The 16261-nt window shown below is 37.0% G+C and overlaps 1 pseudogene; it reads right to left on the bottom strand.

The window, feature by feature from the left end:
* Positions 1 to 1795: 1795 nt before the first annotated feature.
* On the bottom strand, positions 1796 to 15335 carry LOC102482266 (elongation factor 1-alpha 1 pseudogene; annotated as a pseudogene).
* Between the last annotated feature and the right edge of the window lie 926 nt (positions 15336 to 16261).

The raw sequence follows: 16261 nt of genomic DNA, 5'->3' as shown, positions 1-16261 counted from the left end.
TAAACTCAGTATTTCAATAAAGTAAAAAAAAAAAGCCCCTCACTCTAAAATTATGTAAATTTCTTGATTTGAGATTCTAAAAAGCCCTGAAACTAACCTAGAAGCACATATTGACTCTCTGAACACAAGACAAGACTCAGGCTAATGAAGAACTGGGTCAATCGGGAGAGAGAGTGGGCAGAGCATAGTCAGATAGGCTTATTTCTCTGGGAGACAGGGACCTGGACAAAGACTGAATCTCTTTCCATGAAGGATACCACATAAACCATGAAGATTGCTGTCTATGGCTACTAAGAATACAAATCATACAAGAGACAGCAGATGCTGTGGTGGTTAAGGTGTTAGACTCCCACATGGCTGACCACAGTTTGAGTCCCAGACCTGGTGGCTTGAAAATCATGCTGGGTATGTGTGCATGCATGCCCAAAGTTCCAGGATGAGAAGGGATCCTGGTGTGACCATCCCCCCTGTAGGGTGATTTCTCACTTTCCCTCTCACTAGCTCTCTTTCTCCAGTGAGCACATGTACCCTATGGCAAAAACAATAAATAAATAAATCATACAAATTATACAAATAACGTTTCTTGTTTTTGATTATGAAAGCAATGAGCAATCTTTTGATTATAATTTGGCTTTTATGGCTTTTTCAAGAGGGAGGGAAAATTTTATCCTAAGGATGCATATCCTCTCTTTTATCCTTTTGGCAGATAAATTTCTCCATGTAAATTAATAAATTAGGGTATTTAGTTATAGTTAACTTCATGTGAGTAGGTTTGTATGAATCTCAGAATCATCTATTCTATGATGGCGAAAATCAAGCTTGCAAAATGAAGGACCAAACCAATGACTAAGTAATATATGATCCATTGAAGTCTCTTGTAAGAAAGTCAACAAAGAGATATATCCTTTAAACATCCTTGCAGCCAATGTCATTTAAGCATCGAGAATGACAGAGTAACTTCAGAAAAGGAACACTGACACACTGACAATGGTTAGTGGTTTCGTTGTTTTAGTTTTTACCATAGGGTACGAGTTCTTGCCTGAGAGAGAGAGAGAGAGAGAGAGAGAGAGAGAAGGGAAGCAAGAAATCACCCTCTCCCCCCCAGGGGGATAGTTATTCTGTAATCCCTTCTCCTCCATTCTCCTCTCAGGATTTTGGGTATGTATGCACATGCACCCAACATGATTTTATTTTATTATTTATTTATTTAATTGTTCAAACAAATTTACTTAATATTGATTAACTACAAAATTTCATATGCAACACATGGCCACTATTATAGGATTTGGCCTTCTAGACAAATATGTAAATAGGCATTCTATTAAGATTCTGCCTTCTTAGAAAGGTGAGAAATGACTCAAACTCCCAACCCAGAAAAAAACTATCTAAATTATCATATTCTTTAAAAAGTTCCAACAGGTTCTTAATACAAGAGTGATTTACAAACTCAGCTTTTTTCCTTAACATTTTTCTATGAAGTCTCATTTTTGACCAAAAGAAGACACAGGTTTCTTATTAAACTTTGTTTTAATGGGTCTCAAAATTCTATGACAGATTTTTGGTCAAGTTGTTTCCACTAAAAAGTACTGATTTTAAAAACTAATAACTTAAAACTGCCACACACAAAAGAACGAAATGGTCCACAAAACATTTTCCTTTCCTTCTGCAGGTTTTACGAAGCATTGTTATCATTAACCAGCCTTTTACTATTAAACTTAAATGGCCAATTGAGACAAAAAGTTCTGAGACTGTTCTTCCACCACTGATTAAGACTGGGGTGGCAGGAATTAGGGACATTCATTTAGCCTTCTGAGCTTTCTGGGCAGACTTGGTGACCTTGCCAGCTCCAGCAGCCTTCTTGTCCATAGCTTTGATGACACCAACAGCAACTCTCTGTCTCATATCACGAACAGCAAAACGACCCAGAGGAGGATAGTCAGAGAAGCTCTCAACACACATGGGTTTGCCAGGAACCATATCAACAATGGCAGCATCACCAGATTTCAGAAATTTAGGGCCATCTTCCAGCTTTTTAACAGAACGGCGATCAATCTTTTCCTTCAGCTCAGCAAACTTGCAAGCAATCTGAGCTGTGTAACAATCCAGTACAAGGGCATAGCCAGCACTGATTTGGCCTGGATGGTTCAGAATAATCACCTGAGTAGTGAAGCCAGCCGCTTCCAGTGGTGGGTCATTTTTGCTGTCACCAGCAACATTGCCACGTTGAACATCTTTGACAGATACGTTGACATCGAAACCCACGTTGTCCCCGAGAAGAGCTTCACTCAGAGCTTCATGGTGCATTTCAACCGACTTGACTTAAGTTGTCACACTGACTAGTGCAAAGGTGACCACCATACCAGGTTTGAGCACACCAGTCTTCACTCGGCCAACAGAACAGTGCCAATACCACCAATTTTGTATACATCCTGGAGGGGCAGATGCAAGGGCTTGTCAGTTGGACGAGTTGGTGGCAGGATGCAATCCAGTGCTTTAAGCAGGGTAGTTCCACTGGCATTGCCATCTTTACAGGTGACTTTCCATCCCTTGAACCATGGCATCTTAGCACTGCTAAAGGGCACATGCACTCACCAGAGAGACACAAAAATCACTCCCCCACTGAGGGGGATGGCCATGCTGCAATCCCTTCTCCTCCATTGTCATCTTGGGATTTTGGGCATGCATGCACACAAACCAGCAGGAGCTTCAAGCTGCCTCCAGGACTCAAACTGTGGTCGACAATGTGGGAGTCCAGCACTTCAACCACTATGCTATCTGTTGGCCCGTTGGTTTGTTTTATAAAGCAAAACTTACAAAAATTTTTTCAACAGAGAACGTTACACTCTTGCTTTATTAAAAAATAAAAAAAGAAAGTGCAGTTTTTATTTCTGCATTATTATAACTAACATTCATGAAGCTTGAACAAAATTAAACTGCTTTACTTAAACAATGAATAGAATTTGCAGGTTTTATGAGACAGAACACTTTTAAAATATTCATATTTATCACTTGGCCAGCCAGAGCACTGTGGCCCACCCTCAGTTGTCACCCTTCTCCTCACTCCATAATGATGAAGTGAGATCTTAATGTCTCCTCTTATGAGTAACCATATAACTTGGCCTAAAAAACCAAATACACTCCCTAAACCAAAAACCCATCTAGTATAAATTTTCAAAAATAGAACTAAATACTGCCTTATTCACATAAAAAAATACTTTAAATTACACAATTTAAAACCCTCCTTTTTTTTCTTTTAATTGCCAGAGGGAATATGTGCTTGCCAGAGAGAGAGAGAGTGAGAGAGAAAGAGAGAGAGAGAGAGAGAAAGAGAGAGAAAACATCCCCCAAGGACGGTCATATCACCATCTTTTTTCCTTCCATTCCCTTCAGGATTTTGGGTATGTACACACACACACTCCTGGCATGTGTTTCCAGCTGCTGGGACAGGGATTCGAACTGTGATCAGCCATGTGGGATCTGGCTCCTTCCACATTGCACTTAACTATGGTGCTACAGGGCTGACTCTAAAACTTAAATAAATATGTAGATCTATCTATCTATCTATCTATCTATCTATCTATCTATCTATCTATCTATTATCTTCTCTATCACACATTGAACAATAATGGTACAATGACCTAGTTAAGACTCAGTTCAGGTATTGCATAGAATTATTTTGACCAGTAGTCATTATTTTGTACCTTAACTAGGCATTATATGTAATTAAATGACATTATTTGAAGCACATGAATTTTAAGTCAAAATATGATAAAAGTAGTTAGTCTGATGATGAATAAAAATGGAAAAATAAACATGCATCTGGCCTTTTATTTCCTAAATACCAATTATTTCCAAGAGAATTGTATGACGCTCTACTTAATACTACTTGAGTCCATTTTACTCAGCAACCATCACTCAAATATTCTTTTTTTTTTTTTTTGGAGAGATTTTCACTGTAGGGCGCGTGCGCTCGCCAGACAGACAGAGACATAGAGACAGAAAACGAGAAATCACTCCCCAGGGGGGATGGTCACGCCGCAATCCCTTCTCCTCCATTCTCCTCTCGGGATCTTGGGCATGCACGCACACGCGCCCGGCGTGAGTTTTAAGCCACCGGGTCCGGGACACGAACCGCGGTCGACTACGTGGGAGTCCAGCGACATAGCCATTACGCCAACTGCTGGTTCCCCATCACTCAAATATTTTAAGAAGCATGCACAATTTTATGTTTAGTTTGTAGTCTTCAGCAATTACCAGGACAGGAAAGCCAAGTCTTCATAGTATTTTTATGCAAGTGGTGAGAATTAATGTTTAATGTTCACAGGAATATGCACATAGGAATGGGAAATTTGCTGTATCTTTTAGAATAACTGCATTTATAATCGCTCTTATTTTTAGGTCAAGAGGAGTGTAAAACTCCATTACACGAAAGTTAAAAACTTATTAGTGATTCATATAATTTTACTATCTCAACATAATTTGTTATTTTTAAAGCACTGCCTTTGCCATCATTGGATATTAATTTTTAAAAAGAATATTAGCATGCAAGTACTGAAATGAATACACATTTCAGAAACAGACACAAGATAATAATAAAAAATAAGAGATATTATGGTTATCTATCTTTCAAATATTGTCACCTGTGACAAGTGGAAATGAACTTACTGTAATAGCTTGTTTTCTAGTAGGTATGTGCATAGGATTTTTGGTATCACCTTTGCAGCAACCTCCTTTTCAATGAACAATTATATAATTATCAGTAATTAGCCCTTTAACTTGTTGACTTTATTAGATTTAAAAATCATATATGTGTCATTTTTATCAAGAAAAAATTACAAAAAATTTGAAAGCCAATTAGTCTACTTATGGGTTGTTTGTTTATTTATTTACTTTGGAGAGGTTTTCGCTATAGGGCGCGTGCGCTCGCCAGACAGACTGAGACAGAGAGAGAGAAAGTGAGAAATCACCCCCCAGGGAGGATGGTCACGCCGCAGTCCCTTCTCCTCCATTCTCCTCTCGGGATCTTGGGCATGCACGCACACACGCCTGGCATGAGTTTTAAGCCACCGGGTCAGGGACACGAACTGCAGTCCACTACGTGGGAGTCCAGCGACATAGCCGTTACGCTAACTGCTGGTCCCTGGTTCTTTTATTTTTAAGACTAAAACTTGCATACACAAAGGCGCAGTAAAATTTTGTTAAGTGTTTTTATATTCTCATTGTGTTATCCAACTGAAACATGAAGTAGTATGACATGCATCAATATCTGTGGGTGATTTTGTAGCTTGGAAAAGGAACTTTTTTTCTTTTGAATGTCTCATTGTTTGAATCTAACAATCAACAAGCATCCTTAGAGACATGATGGGATGTTTTGAACGTGAGTAGATAGTTTTTGTTTCAAAATATATCTAAACAAATAACAATATCTGCGTTTTACTTTGCTAGGTGCCACTACTATAACAATTTTTAGATATGTTTTTTCATTTAATTCTGATAAAAATTTTGTAGGAGAGATCTAATCCCCATATTATGAAGAAAAACAAGGTGTCTAGGGATGAAATGGTTTGGCTAAGATGAGTGGTAAGAGAATGGAACTCATTTCTATGTAACTTCACAACATATGTTCTTGATCACAGTGTATCTTATTAAGCATCTGCTACCAGTGGACACATTCATTATATATTGGTTATATGTGCATACACATAGGTAGACCATATTGAAAGAAAAATTATTTTTATATGTCTTGAATCACTCTCATTATTCTCTAGTGGCACCACATATATTAGTGGTAGTTACATTGTGAGTTTCCAAAATCCTTGTCATAACTGTGTAAGTTTCAAAGAGCTTAGAAAATTATTATAAAAGCAAGATATATACAATATGGGCAAAATTTTAGATATTTGGTATTTGAAAATTACTCAAATATCCCCAAATCATGCAGTCTATTTTCCTATAAATAATTCACACTGTAGTAAAATTATGAAAATAAAATGTTTGCAATTTTTAAAGGGAAGAGATTTCCAGAGAAACAAAAATACTTAGAATGTTATCTTTTCTAAAACATAATCAAATTCTCTTTTGGTGTATATCACTTCTTGCGAGAAAAGAAAAATAGAAGCCAAAAAGGATCATAGAGAAATGAGAGCAATGGTCGAATGAAACTTATGTGTGAGCAAGGGAAAGTAGAAAAACGCATTCTACATTCAAACTCTTCTGTTTTCATTAAATGTTTGAGCCTTGAACAAAATCTATCACTGGGTCTAGGAGGGGGATTCTCAGCACATTCTTTGTTACCTGCTCTCTAAATTGTGACAATGATCAAAATGCCTGTGTATAGTTCTTGACAAATGGAAAAAGAATTCTGTCACAGAGCTTCTAAATGGTTATTAGAAACATGTCTGAGTTGTATTGTCAGACTGGCTTAGATTCTAAGCCCTGTGGGGGAGGGATTGATGTCTTTCCGGGTGAGGCTGACAGAAAATACTGCAACACTTAATAAAAATAGCACTAGAAACAGTGTGAAAAAGAACTACTCAAATTCCAGATTACAAAGTCTGAACAAAAGTCTGGTGCGTTTTATGGAATTCCTTTTCCAGCGTTGGTATGAATTTCAGGAACTGCATTTAAACCATATTATCTGTGATACACATTCTGGAATAAATGTTCACATGAAGCAAGTAAGATTATTCACTGTAGAATTCTTAGTGACTAATAAAATTAACCACTCTGTTCAGTAATATTAATCAGTGGTTGTTCCAATATGCCTGAACAAACAGAGCACCTGACTGTAGATTAAGTGCAACTAAAGATGGTTTGTGAATATTAGCGTATCCGCAAACCATATGGTAAATTAGACTTCTCTGTGGTAATTTACCAGAAGGAAGCCAAAATAATTAGAAATCACTCTCAATAACTGCAGTTGCACACAAAAACTCAGTCACTGAATTGAAATGGATTTCAGAAATGTCTGTTTTGCAGATATACACCAAATGACAGGCTACAAACTAGCTGCTGTATTACCTATCATCATGCAAAATGGGCCTACAGACTGAATTATAAACTGTGAGGCTGTTTTCCATCTGCTTTTTCTATTGATTTGACTTTGAAGGGCTTTGCTTGTTTGGGTTTTGGTCAAGTAAACTTGCCCTGATCATGAGAGCAGCTAAACATGGCTGGTACATTTCCTTATGAGGAATATCCTTTGGAGAGTGGCAGAGATCAACCATCAGTTGTTCAGTTTACTCTCTCCCATTGATGTGCTCTATTATAACATAACCATTACATTGAAATCTATTAGTTATAACTTTAAATTATTTATTGCTTAAATATGAAAATACCATGAATTGGTACTTTTTAATTTTAATTTGCTTAAGAACTATTCTTGTTAAAATGCAGATTGTGATAAAGCATATCTGGGGTGGGGCTCCGGAGTCTGCATTGCTAACAACCTACCAAGTCATGCTGATGCTGTTGGTCTGTGGGTCACACTTTGCATAATAAGCCTATAGATGTGCCATATTTCACTAAGCAAATAAGTGCTCATGACAATATGACATTTATTTGCAATGCCTTTTCAACAGAAGCAGTAAATATTTTTCAATTTATTGATTTTCTGTTCTTTGGATGTTATTAAAAACCAGAGAGTACCTTCCCTAATATAGGTCTTGTATGTCGTATAGGCATAAAAGTCTTAAAATATTATTTATTATTATATTTATTTTGTAAATATATTGGCATTTGTACTAGGTGAGACAGAAAACACACACATGGCTCTTGATGCCAATAGATAGTTTCGTTGAAGAGGTAAACAGACTAAATCTGAATAAACATGTATGTATTTTTTGAAAGAGACTTAGAATACTGAAGATGCAAAGGGACCTATCCTAGTAAAGTTTGTCTGAGAATTTGACATTTAACTAAGCTCTGAAACATATGTAGTTATTATTCAGTAGAGCGGTGGAAGTCAGTGTTGAGTAACTGAAAAATAAGCCCAGAATCCTTTTAGTAAAGGATAAAACGACTGAGGGAGTGAGTGGTACATAGATAAGGCTGGAAAGGTGAGGAGAAACTGTGTCAGTAAGGACCTATATGGTATGTTAAAGGTTTTAGATGAAAAGCAAGAGTAAAAGAAAGATGTTTAGGGATATATGCTACTTAAGAAACATATTTTTCTCCTTTCTTTTATTTTTTTAAAATTTTGCCAAGTGTGCATACACTTGCTGGAGAGAGAGAAAGCACCTGCTTGGGGTCATGCCACAGTCCCTTCTCCTTTTCTCCCTTCTTGCATATGTACCTGCCATGTTTCTCAAGCTGCTGTGTCTGGGACTCAAACCACACAGTTGGTCATGTGGGACTCAGTCTCATTAACCATCATGCCATGGGCTAGCCCAAGACATACATTTTTAAAAGCTCCTTCTCATTCTTATATACTGAATTAATTAGAATAATAATGGTATTAAAATTGGGAGGTTATTGAAATGCTTCAGGCCAAAGTTCACAGTGGCTCAGAAAAAGGAATGGCAGCAGATACTGCAATAGAGAGAAAAAGTAGATACCTTTAAACCTAGACACACGCAGACATGAGAGAATATAAAAAAAATTCATGGAAAAACTGAATTACAGTATGAGTTTATTTTGGCACAAAGTTTTTTTTTAAAACCCATGAATAGTGTTTTCATAATATGCATTTTCCCATAAACTTTCTGAAGTCCTCTAGTATGTACAAATACTTACAAACACTGTGTGTGTGCATACATGTATGAATACTTACAAACACTGTGTATGTGCATACTTGTTATACATGTTTTGGAGATAGATCAATGGTCTATTTTTTGACTGATTTGATGTGGGAAGTAGGGGAGAAAGATCTCAGTGATGATCCTGGGTGTCTAACAGAAACACTTTTGGTGGATAGTGGTACCATTTGCTATGATAGAAAACACTAAGGAGGAATGAGTATTGTGGGTGAGTTATTTAAGTAATTTCTGATCATGTTTTCCTATAGAAGCTTGTAAAATCCCTATCAAATCTTAGTCATGGGCATTCCTTTGCCTGGGCATACGTTTTACAGATATCTGGGATTATTTAATTATTTATTTAAAAAACCATAGGGTAAGACATGCAGGCACAGAAATGACTGTCATGAGGTCCAGCAGCTTAACCACTATTGCCCCCTGCTCACCCAAATAACTTCACTTCATATGTAATATTTGGTTTTATTAACAACTTATTTCAAGGGTCATTTGTGTCAGTCACGAGGTGGTCAGTTTGTTACACTTGCCAATTCCTAGACCCAGGAGCATGGCACTCTATGCAGAGCCACAGGGGGCAGAACCAGGGTCAATCGGGAGGCAGAGGGACATCGGGAAGCCTTTATTGTGCTTCCCATGGGAGGCAAAGGGTGAAGTAGGGTAAGCAGATCTAAGATTTGCTAATTTGTAATTTTCAGCATATTCTGGGGTATCAGGGCTGTTTCTCATTGCTTGATACCTGACCCTGGGGTGAGAGGGGAGAGGAATAATGACCTGGAGTATAAAAAAACAAAACAAAACAAAAAACCATGGTGAGAATGTACAATGGGGGATAAAAATGCCTAGGACCAAGTTCTGGTATAATCAAACATTTAAAATTTGAAAAGAAAGATAGAAGTCTTCAGAGTTAATTGAGAATGATTAGATTAGCTAGAACAATAGGAGAAAGCCAGAGCTGTAGTTTCACAAAGACAAGGAGAGAAAAACAAGAGAGCTAGTCCAATCAATGATATTAAATACAGATGAATGGTGGTGAAAGAAGAGATCACATGTATTGATGATCCTGATCTATTAACTTATGTTTTCTTTCATTTAAAAATAAGATTGTTTTGTTGTTCCAACAAATCAAATGACTTTTTGATAAGATATTCTCTGCAGTTCAAAGTGCTACTAGTTTTACAGTTACCGATGTGATTGGAAATGAAACAGTTGTGATATTAATCATTATAAATTGTACTAATTTAGAGTTCAAACTTTTTTTTTCTTTTAGAGAGATTTTTGCTATAAGGCGTGCACACTCACAAGAGAGAGAGGCAGAGAGACAGAAAGCAAGAAATCACCCCCTGGGGGGGATGGCCACACTGCAATGCCTTCTTCTCTATTCTCCTCTTGGAATTTCGGGCATGCACGCACACACACACACACACACACACACACACACACACACACATGCCCTGCGTGTTTCAAGCCACCAGGTCCAGGACTCAAAACATGGTTGATTATGTGGGAGTTCAGAAATATAACCATTACGCCATCTGCTGGTCCCTAGGCTTAACTTTTTATTACACTGAGTCTTTTACAATGAGATAGTATATTAATTGTTTTATTATCAGCTGAGTGAGATATGATCAAACAACTTTAGAACATGAAAATGCTCATTTATTCATTCATTCAGCAGTCATTCTCTGCTTAACTAAGTGGTATGACCTGTAGTTATAGAAACCCTGAAGTTGGGGCCAGCAGATGGCATAATGATTATGTCACTGGACTCCCTAGTTTTGACTGTGGTTCAAGTTCCAGACCCAGCAGCTTAAAATTCATGCTGGGTGTGTGTGCATGTGTTCCCAAAATCCTGAGAGGAGAATGGAGGAGAAGCGACTATGGCATTGCTATCCCCCTGAGGGGGGTGACTCTCTTTCTGTCTCTGTCTCTCTGGTGTGTGCACATGACCTATAGCAAAAAAAAAAAAAAAAAGAAACCATTAAGTTAACCAGTCAGATTTTATATTGAGTTCAGTGAGAAAGATTCAGAAATTATATAACTTCTCTTTCTTTTTAGAGATTTTTGCTAAAGGGTGCATGCACCTGCTGAAAAGAGAGAGAGAGAGAGACAGAGAGACAAAAAGCAAGAAATCACCACCTGGGGGGATGGTTATGCCACAGTCTCTTCTCTTCCACTAGCCTCTCAGGATTTTGAGCATGCACACACATGTGCCCAGCATGAGTTTCAAGTCGCTTGGTACAGGACTTGAACCGCAGTCAGCCACTCGAGTGTCCAGCGCCTTAAACACTATGCCTCCTGCTTGCCCATATAACCTCACTTCTTATGTAGTGTTTGGTTTTATTAACAACTTATTTCAAAGGCCATCTGCCTCAGTTAATACAGAATCCAGTGCAGATCATTTTTCTCTTTTAAGGTATCTCATTTAGTCTTTTTCACACTTCTAATAGTAATTTTCAGTTTACATAACCTCAAAATCTAGCTTTCTGTAACTTAACACCGGGATTGGGGTTGTCTGACTACATCTCTCTTTCTCTTGTAGCTCCTCAAGTATTCATGATACCTATCATGTCTTTTCCCTACACATTTGCAGGCACTTCAGCCATCCTCTTATAGCATGGCTTCTGTTTCCTCACCACATCCAATAATGTGGTATGCTATGATTTACCAGAATCTCCTATCTGGTACCAAAAATGAATTTCTCTACCCTAGATGTTATCCAATTAGTGCAGAATATGACCATTTAACTTACTTATTTTGGATACTAACCCAAAGTTATGTATGTTGACAGTCACGTTACGTTGCTGATGTGTTGAATTTATGCTCATCCAAAAATTCCCTAAGACATCTTTTGTAGACCTACTGCTATAAAGTTTCATATGCTCACTTTAGATTTGTCTGATTTCTGTAGTAAATTTATAAAACTTTGATGGACTCTGTAAAACTTCATTTAGTTGATTTCAATCACTTTCCCATCAGTTCTGTTTAGATCTTTTGAGTAAATGATCTCATATAGATGGTTTTACCTCTTAGCTTCTTGTCAACTCCAAGTTTGAGACTTTTATTATTATTATTATTATGCTCATACTAACCTTTCACAAATGAGTTTTTCAGGGCTGAGCCAATGCCTTTTAGCAGCTGGTTCCACACTGATGTAAATGGAACCACCTGCCAGTATCCTAACTTAAGCACCCTCATTCAGACAGATCACAAACAATGAACTACACTTTTTTTTTGCCAAGATTTCTCCATTGTGCTCTCTAGGCTGTCATGGAAATGTTACAAATACTTTATTGAAGTAAAACCTCCACATTATCTATCTTTACATTTATCAGTTAATAATCAACACCTCCCCACTCCAAAATAACAGTTGATATTTCTATGATAAAGAAAAACTAGGACCAAAGAGCTACAGAGATTTGAAAAATGACAGAAAAAAATGGAGAAAAATCTAAATGTTTGGATCTACACTCCAAAGCTCTTTCCCCCCTCTGTTTTACTTATGAGTTGGGAATCTTCAGAACAGTCATGGTGAGATACAGCAGCACCTCAGAGAGAAGTCTTACTACATGGCTATCATTGATTTACTATTCTGTATTATTAATGAAAGCACCTTTCTACTTTAGTCAGAGGCAGAACTCCTGAGTGTTTAGGCTTTTTACAACAAGAAAATACAGTCATACAGATCTTCAATACATTATACAACGTAAATCTGTGCCGATCTTCAACTATAAAGTCTGGCTGAGTATACACTAATAATAAACTAATCATACTGCACTTGCCAAGAGAATAGTAACATTATAAACTATTACTACTGAGAACAAACTTTATCACTTGCTATTATATAGTAAGTATTCAAACTATATTGTTTTGCTTCCACTAAGAAAGCTTTACTGCCTCAACCTTTCTCAAGTTACATGAATCAAGTGTAATGTTAACATGTGCTAATAAAAATCCTCAGCTACTCTTTACCCAGCCGGGGCTCCCCAGAAATAACTGTCACTTTGATGATAATTTACTCAAGTCTGGTAAAAATTCTGCAACATATAAGCCTAGACTAGACACACAAATACATGTAAATGATAGGTTCATAGAAAGTTGGAAAAGAATGTACAGGGCAGTTCTGTGTATCCTTTACCCAATTTCTCCCAGTGGTAGCTATAATACAGTGACAGAGTCAAGAAATAGATAGTGAGTGGTACAATTCAGAAAGTTTATTCAAATTTCATCAGTTCTGTATTTGTGTGTATGTATTCACATAGTTTTATGTAGTTTTATCTCATGTAGCTTCATTTCACCACAGCCACAGTCAAGATGCAGACTTATTTCATCGCCACAAGATCCCCTTATGCTGACCCTTTATAGCTACACTCTCTTCTTCCCTGACCCTTCACAATCATCGATCTGTTTTCTATCTCTATGATTTTATAATATCAAGAATATTATATAAATGGAATCATGTAGTATGTAACCTTTTGTGACTGGCTCCTTTCGCACACCATCCAAGTTGTTGCATGTATCAATATATTGTTAGTTTTTATTGCTGCATAGTACTTTATGGTGTGCACGTACCAGTTTGTTCACCCACTCACTGATTCAAAGACATTTGAGTGTGTTCAGTGTAGGGCTATTGTGAATAAAGCTGATATAAACATTCCTGTATAGCTTTTGTGCAAACGTAAGTTTTTATTTTCCTGAGATAATTGCCCAAGAGTGCATTTGCTTAGTAGCATATAGAAGGTACAGTTTAATCTTTTTTTTTTTTTTGAGAAGATTTTTATTTATTTATTTTTTGCTATTGGGCGTGGGTGCTCACCAGAAAGACAGAGACAGAGAAATAGAAAGTGAGAAATCACCCCCTGGGGGGATGGCCACGCTGTAATCCCTTCTCCTCCATTCTCCTCTCGGGATCTTGGGCACGCACACACACGCGCCTGGTGTGTGTTTAAGCCACCGGGTCCGGGACTTGAACCACAGTTGACTACATGGGAGTTCAGCGACATAGCCATTACACCAACTGCTGGTCCCAGTACAGTTTAATCTTATATGAAACTGCCAAATAATTTTCAGAGTGGACATCCCCACCAACAATGTATGAATACCTCAAGGACTCTGCATTCTCACCAGTATTTGATATCAAATAGAGTTTTAAAGTCATAACTAAGTTGTAAATTTCTTGTGGTCAGATGTTCTTTTACCTCATCTTTAAAAAAGGTTTGTATAACATATTATTGCACTATTGATTTAGGAAAGGCTTATTGGATTGCCAATCCCATAGCCTTGGTATTTAAGGGAGCCAGATCTCACATAGCCAACTGTGGTTCAAAATCCCATCTCAGTAGCTTGAATGGGCTGGCAAGAGGCACTGGATTACCAGATGGCAGACCATGGTTTGAGTCCTTTCTCATTTTCCCTTTTTCTCTCTCTCTTTGGTCAATTAAAAACAAACAAACAAACAAACTACTACTACTAATAAATAAAAACAAACAAACAATTATAAAAGCAAAAAGAAAAACATGCCAGACACTTGTGCATGTGTACCTAAAATCTCAAAGGGATGAACAAATGACAGAAAAAAAGTGATTGCAATGTGACCACTCCTTGTGTGTGTTTTGGGGGGTAGCTTCTCTCTCTTCCCCAGTCCCCCATCTCTGGTGAGCACACATCCCCCTTGCATTGAAAGAGAGAGGAAAAAAAAAAAAAAAGAAAGGAAAAGGCTTAGAGTATATTTGCAATAACAAGGACATAGAACAACAGGACAAATGCATGTCTTTCCTCCATGTAAGAACTCTAAGTCTATTTGAATGCAGTAGTTGCATACTGAACTTAGAGGCCAGGCAAGCAACAGAAATGAGTGAAGCTGCCATTGGATTAGGACATATGCAAACAAGGCAGGGACTGTGGCACACCAGAAAGCACATGCCTGGCTAAGAGAATACTGTTCTCAGATAAATCTTCTGTACCTGTTTTTGACATTCTGACTTTTCTAGAAAATCTAAAGTATAATTTTTAAATGAGAACTTTTCTGATTTGTATGTGTAGACTCAAATTTTGAAAGACTCACTCACTTCACACAAGTCTTGAGGATCGAATTTAACCTAAAGAGAATTTATTTGAGAATTATGACTTTGAAAGGTTAGATACCGACTTAAAAGAAATGTGCACCATGGTTAGGGCAGTTGGATCTCACATGGCCAATCAAGCATTTCAGTTTTGGACCCAGGTGCTTGAGAAGTATGCCCAGTGTGTGTGCATGCATGCTCAAGGTTCCAAAATGAGGTCAAGGGATTGTGGCATTGCCATCCCCCAGGAAGGTATTTTCTCATTCTCTTTCTAGAGGCACATTTGCCCTCTAGCAAATTAAAAACAATTTTAAAAAAAAAGAAATGTGAAGTATTTGTGGATACATGGAAAGGTTCTTTTAGCTGAAGGAATATAAAGTCTTTATAGTATAGGATTGTACTTCTCAAATCTGAAGTGTTTACAAATCAGCTGGGGATCTTGACAATCTGATTCAGTAGGCCCAGATACGGCATGAGGACTGGGATGCTGTACTTACATTCCCTGGTAGTGCTGCTGGTTCATGGATCACTCTTTAAATAGCAAACATGTGGATATTATTTGAGCTATACTTCAAACCTGGGTAGTGTTTGTAGATATAAAAATGGTTTCTGGTAGAGAAAAATGGTGTCATTAGTTATAAAGACAAACAAACTTGGAGATGTCTGGGGAACTGTAAAATCTTCCTTGCCTTGGAGCTTACCAATATTTGTATCAAAAGTTCCATGTATGTGAAAGGATACTTTCCTTTTAACTTAGAGCTCAAAGATTCCCTGATATTGACTGAACCTTCTTTAGAAAGTATAAGATGCTTCCATTCAATTTTCTCCCTCTCTCTTACTGAAGTCTGTAAGAGACTTGTTTTACAGTCCGATGGTTCTCATGGTCTTGTCTGGTGCCCTCCCCATTTTATTACCCACATGTGTTTTCTCTAATGAATCTTTGCACATTGAATTCTGTCTTGCCATTTAAATCTCAGAAGAACCAGACTAACCTAATGCCTACTCCATAATTTATTACATTTTCTCTTATTGCATTTTCTCTTATTGATAGACTTTTTAGTAGCATATTTTCAAGCTTTTTTTTTTGTTATACAAATAATATGTAACAAATATCCTCTAATTGTATCTTTGTATATAGTAGTTTTTGTTATTTTTTTCAGTTGACTAAATTCTCAGAATGAAATTACTTAGAGGGTGTGTATATTTTAAATGTCAGTAAATGCAGTCAGATCACTGTTGTAAGTACATTTAAGACAAAATGCAATTAAGAAAATTTTGTGTTATTAATGAAATAATTTTCTTATCTAGAAACAAAAACACAGCAAAGATATAAACTAATAAAGTTAATTTCTGAAATGTTATCTACAGATTTATTTTATTTTTAATCAATAAAATCCCTGTAGACTGAATGTAAAATAACAACAATTAATAATATTATATATATATATA

Source organism: Tupaia chinensis, unplaced genomic scaffold (genome assembly GCF_000334495.1).
Source record: "Tupaia chinensis unplaced genomic scaffold, TupChi_1.0 Scaffold000406_1, whole genome shotgun sequence".
Lineage (NCBI taxonomy): Eukaryota > Metazoa > Chordata > Mammalia > Scandentia > Tupaiidae > Tupaia > Tupaia belangeri.
The sequence above is the reverse complement of the archived record's forward strand: the minus strand, read 5'-3'. Positions and strand labels throughout refer to the sequence as shown.